Below are 6,170 nucleotides of genomic sequence, written 5' to 3'. Positions count from 1 at the left end.
TTATATTATAAAGCATCAGTCATCAAAACTGTTTGGTATTGGCTAAGAAATAGAGTGGTGGACCAGTGGAATAGATTAGGTGTAAAAGCAGGAGATGATTATAGTAATCTGCTGTTTGATAAACCCAAAGAGTCCAACTATTGGGATAAAAACTCCCTCTTTGATAAAAACTGCTGGGATAATTGGAAGTTAGTATGGAAGAAACTTAGATTAGACCAACACCTAACACCCTTTAACAAGATAAGATCCAAATGGTTACAGGACTTAGTTATTAAGAACAATACTATAAGCAAATTAGAAGATCAAAGACTAGTTTGCCTGTCAGATCTATGAAAAGGGAAGCAGTTTATAACTAAGGAAGAAATGGAGAACATCACCAAAAACTAATTAGATGATTTCAATCACATTAAATTAAAAAGCTTTTGCACAGATAAAACCACTGTAACCAAGATCAAAAGAAATGTAGTAAATTGGGAAACAATCTTTACAACTAATGGTTCTGACAAAGGACTCATTTCTAAAATATACAGAGAACTGAGTCATATTTTTAAAACATAAAGCCATTCCCCAATTGACAAATGGTCAAAGGATGTACAAAGGCAATTTACAGATGAGGAGATCAAAGCAATCCATAACCATATGAAAAATTGTTCTAAATCATTAATTATTAGAGAAATGCAAATTAAAGCTTCTCTGAGGTACCACCTCACACCTCTCAGATTGGCCAGTATGACCAGGAAGGATAATGATCATTGTTGGAAGGGATGTGGGAAATCTGGGACACTGTTAACACTGTTGGTGGAGCTATGAACTCATCCAACCCTTGTGGAGAGCTATTTGGAACTATGCCCAAAGGGCAACAAAAATGTGCATACCTTCTGACCCAGCAATACCACTACTGGGTCTATACCCTGAAGAGATGAGGAAAAAGGGTAAAAACATTACTTGTACAAAAATATTTATAGCAACCCTGTTTGTGGTGGCAAAGAATTGGAAATCCAGTAAATGTCCTTCAATTGGGGAATGGCTTAGCAAACTGTGGTATATGTATGTCATGGAACACTATTGTCCTATTAGAAACCAGGAGGGACCGGATTTCAGGGAAGCCTGGAGGGATTTTCATGAACTGATGCTGAGTGATATGAGCAGAATTAGAAAAACATTGTATACCCTAACAGCAACATGGGAGTGATGATCAACCTTCAAGGACTCGCTCATTCCATCAGTGCAACAATTGGGAACAATTTTGGGCTGTCTGCAAAGGAGAGTGCCATCAGTATCCCAAGGAGATGTGGACAAAGTTAGGGACTATTCCCTTTAATTTAGAAACAAAACCAGATATCTTATTGTCTGATCTTGTTACCTCTTAGACTTCTTGTCTCTTCTTTAAGGATATGATTTCTCTCTCATCACACTCAATTTGAATCAAGGTACAACATGGAAACAAAGTAAAAAACTGACAGATTGCTTTCTGTGGGGGAGTGGGGGGAGGGAAGTAAGATTGGGGGGAAAATTGCAAAACTCAAATAAATAATATCTTTAATAAATATGAATTTAAAAAAAACTGTTGGGACAATTGGAAGTTAGTATGGAATAAACTTGGATTAGACCAACACCTCACACCCTATACCAAGATAAAATCAAAATGGATACAGGATCTGGACATAAAAAACAATAATTTAAGCAAAATAGGAGAGCAAGGAATAGTTTACCTGTCAGATCTATGGAAAGAGAAGCAATTTATGACCAAGGAAGAGATAAAGAACACCATTAAAAATAAGCTAGATAATTTTGATTACATTAAATTAAAAAAACTTTTGCACAGCAAAACCATTGTAACCAAGATCAAAAGAAATGTAGTAAATTGGGAAACAATTTTTATGGCTAGTGTTTCTGATAAAGAACTCATTTCTAAAATATACAGAGAGCTGAGTCATTTAAAAAAAAAGACAAGCCATTCCTCAACTGACAAATGGTCAAAGGATATGCAAAGCCTATTTACAGATGAAGAAATCAAAGCAATCCATAGTCATGTGAAAAATTGCTCTAAATCACTAATTATTAGAGAAATGCAAATTAAAACATCTCTGAGGTACCACCTCACACCTCACAGACTGGTCAATATGACCAGAAAGCACAATGATCAATGTTAGAAGGGATGTGAGAAATCTGGGACACTAATACATTGTTGGTGGAGCTGTGCACTCATCCAACCTTTCTGGAGAGCAAAAGGCAACAAAAATGTGCATACCCTTTGATTCAGCAATACCACTACTGGTTCTATACCCTGAAGAGATTATGAAAAAAAGGGTAAAAGCATCACCTGTACAAAAATGTTCATAGCAGCTCTGTTTGTGGTGGCAAAGAAATGGAAACTGAGAGAATGTCCATCAGTTGGGGAATGGCTTAACAAACTGTGCTATCTGTATGTGATGGAACACTATTGTTTTATTAGAAACCAGGAGGGATGGGAATTCAGGGAAGCCGGGAAGGATTTGCATGAACCAAAGCTGAGCAAAATGAGCAGAACCAAAAAAACATTGTACACCCTAACAGCAACACGGGAGTGATGATCAACCTTAATGGACTTGCTCATACCAACAGGGCAACCATCAGGCACAATTTTGGGATATCTTCAATGGAGAATGCCATCTGTATGCTGAGAAAGAATTGTGGAGTTTGAACAAAGACTGAAAACTATTCCCTTTGATTTTTAAAAACAATGTTATCTTATTATGTAATTCTGCTATATCTCATACTATATATTTCTTCCTTAAGGATATGATTTCTCTCTCATCACATTCAACTTAGATCAATGCTTACTATGGGAACAAGATAAAGACTAACAAACTGCCTTCTGTGGGGGGTGGTGGGAGGGAAGCTAGTTTGGGAGAGAAATTGTAAAACTCAAAATAAATAGAACTTTCTAAAAATAAAATAAAATAAAATAAAATAATTGTAGACAGTGAAAGTATACCTGAAAGTATACCTGCCAAAAGAGACCTAGGAATTTTGTGAATATACAAATAAAGGCATATTTAAATAAAAAATCAACTTTTGTGTAAAATATGGAAATATTTTCTGAAAAATTACTCAGGTTGGGATGGCAAGGAAATAGGACAATTAAAAATATTGCTTTATACATTTATGAGGGGATAGCTAAAGATAAAGAAAAGCCTCCATTAAATACCTCATCTTAACTCCCTCTCAAGTTTAGAGTCCTACCATCTTTCCAAAGTTGACTTCCTGCTCAACCTGCCTTGACCTCCTCTCAGGTCTTTATCCAACTACACTCTCTTCCTCTTCAGATGTAACTTTCTCCTCAGGCAACTGACTCCCTGTCATTCTTGAGCTCCTGATCAAGCTATAGCTCCTCCCTTCCAATCTTGGACCCTTGGTCAGGCAAATTCAGTTCTCTTTCAAAATGTATTTCCTAATCTCCCTGGCTTTTAATTTCATTAAGCAGATCACAAATCCATGTTTTGCAAAATGAAACAGGGGACTTAATTCGCAAAAATAGAAATCGTGGTGATCCTGGAAGAATCCAAAAAGGGTCTTCAAGAAAAGGGTGCATGGGAGGGATAGGGACAGTTGTTTCTTTTGTTTTCCAGGATCCCAGTATCCTCACTGCAACTAAGCTTATCTCTATTCCTCCCCACATTAGTAGACCTTATATGATCCATAAGATTGTTGATACATTTTATGATTTCTTACTGGATGTTAGTACTTCTAATTTTGCTGGACCTTCTCATCTGACCTTAATGAAAAAACAAGCAAACAAACAAGATTCTGATTGTCTTACTACTGAATCCCTAGATGTTGTTGGAATCTTGGGAAACACCTTTAAGATTCTGCTTTCTTTAACCAGAGACTATTTCAGAACCTTTTTGCTGAAAACTTGAACACCTGACTGATTTTACAAACCTCAAAAATCCTTTATGAGTTCTGGTACTAGGACTCTCAAATAAGAGCAAGTCATTTTCTCTTTTTGGCTTCAAGTGTCCTTACTCAATCATTTGGGTCCCCTGTTCTCCATAGCCTATTACTCCATTCAGTTAGACTCTTGGCTTCAGGAATTCCCTCTTGCCCTCAATCTAGAGTTACACTGCTCTTTCAGTTTAAAAGGCTGATGATTTAGTTTTGGGGTGGGGGCAATCGTAATGCAGTATCCCATAAGGTTAAGGCTCCTTAGCTGAGACATCACACCTAAGCTTTTTCTGATCAATGACTTACTAGATATGAAGTGACTTTATTGGGCAAGGAAAATGTGACTTTAAGGTATTGCTCCATTTTTAATCATACAGCATGACCATCTGATCTTGTGACCTCTTGCTTTTCAGTGGTTGATATGGCCAAAAGACCCCATGATGACTTATTTTTTTTTTAATATAGAAAAGCTTTCTTTACTAAGGAGATCCAAAGTACAAAAGGGAAAAATACAGGGCTAAATGACTTATCCAGGGATCACAATCAATAAACACACAAAAGTCAGGATGTGAACCTACGTTTTCCTGGCTCCCAGGCCAACTCTCTATCTACTACTCCAGACTGACAAAAGAATTCATTTCTAGATCATTACATCTTTCATAAAAAGTGAAAGCAGTCACCAGAAACACTAACCCTAAGAGTTTCCTCATCAGCCAAATGAGGAGGTTGGACTCCATAATCTCTAAAGTCTCTTCCAGTTCTAGTGACTCTACTTCCTGTTATTCTGGAGGAATGAAGACTGGGCAGTGAAAGAAGAAAAACCAAAGCAAGACAAAAGAAGTGCCTTCCAGAAACTTGTTACCTAATGGTGTCTTAGTCAAATGGTATATTTTACTCATGGCTACTTAAGGATTCTAAGAACCTTGATTCCCATTACTAAATTTGTTTGAAAGCCAAACATTAAGAAAAACAAAAAACTCCTCTAAAACTTTTAAATCAAGTTAAAATGCATTTCTAAAAGAGAAGTTAAAGGTGCTGACTTGATAACTTTAGATAAAGAAGTGGTATCCAGTTGGTAAATGGATAAGTCAAAGGGAGTTGTGAAGTCACGCAGGTTCTCATCACCCTCCTGAAGACACACTCGAAGTCGCTCTGACAACATAGCAGTGTCTGGCAACATGGTATAATCAGAAATCTCTGGGTCTTCTGCATCATTCTGGTTTAAATGGATGTCTGTTGTGGTGAGCCACTGGAAAACTACATCCATGATTTTGCTATTTTCTTCTTTATCCAAATACTGGTCACTAAACATGTAGCAAGAACCTAGCACTGCCAACTTTCCACCTTGGTTCTTAGAGTGGTAGAAAGCCAGAATGGGTCTGTTAAGGGGAAAGCAGACAGACCCAGTTGATAGAATAGCTACTGCTGGTTTCATCACACTCAGTGTGGCACCAAATGGATATACAAAGGTGAGAGCCTGGGCATTGTTTCCATTGCTTTCCTCATCAATTATTCCAGGCACAGCTTTTCCAGCAGCTCGGCTTATTTCTCTGTTCAAGACCCCATTGGATACCAAAGCTTCTTTAGGATGAAAATATTTGTAATATACATTTCTCACCATAGCATCATTGTTAACCATGATCCCATACTCTTCTAATAGAAAGTTAATATTGGTGTCAAATCTGGATTCACCACCTTCTCCTAGCATAATAAGGCTATCTCCACCACTTTCAAGATATTTCTTTAGCACTTCAAACTCAGCAGCTGTAAATTTTTCCCTTAGTCCTGCTGTAATCCACAATTTCACCTCAATCAACTTCTCTGATGTGATTTCATCTTTTAAACTTTGAATCTTCCAGTTACTACGAAGCCTTTTCTGCAAAAACTTATAGCCACTGTTGGTGGTAAATATCTCCTTTTTTTTGATGCATTAAAGAGAATGGTACTTCAAAGTTCTTTTTCCATAGTTACCTGTGGCCCACTGACCACCATCAATGCCACGCGCCAAAGGGCATCACTGGGAGTGGAGACACCATGGCCACCACTCCGCCTAGCAACGGGCAGGCTGCCTCGCACGCAGGTGCACCTACAGGCTGCCCTCTACCAAGATGGTGGACCTGGCCCATGATGACTTGATGCCACCTTGTCCTAACTTTGTCCTGGCCCCTGATTGCCTTGACTTTGTCCTATATACTGATGATTCCTCTTTTTTTTATTTTGGTTTTTGCAAGGCAGTGGGGTTA

General features: G+C 37.8%; 1 pseudogene; it reads right to left on the bottom strand.

Annotated features, from left to right (window-relative positions):
- Positions 1-4,913: 4,913 nt before the first annotated feature.
- On the bottom strand, positions 4,914-5,919 carry LOC141499751 (intraflagellar transport protein 52 homolog pseudogene; annotated as a pseudogene).
- Between the last annotated feature and the right edge of the window lie 251 nt (positions 5,920-6,170).

The sequence above is a fragment of the Macrotis lagotis genome, chromosome X (genome assembly GCF_037893015.1).
Source record: "Macrotis lagotis isolate mMagLag1 chromosome X, bilby.v1.9.chrom.fasta, whole genome shotgun sequence".
NCBI classification, from domain to species: Eukaryota; Metazoa; Chordata; class Mammalia; order Peramelemorphia; family Peramelidae; genus Macrotis; species Macrotis lagotis.
Note: the sequence above shows the minus strand (reverse complement) of the source record. Positions and strands in the feature narration are given on the sequence as shown.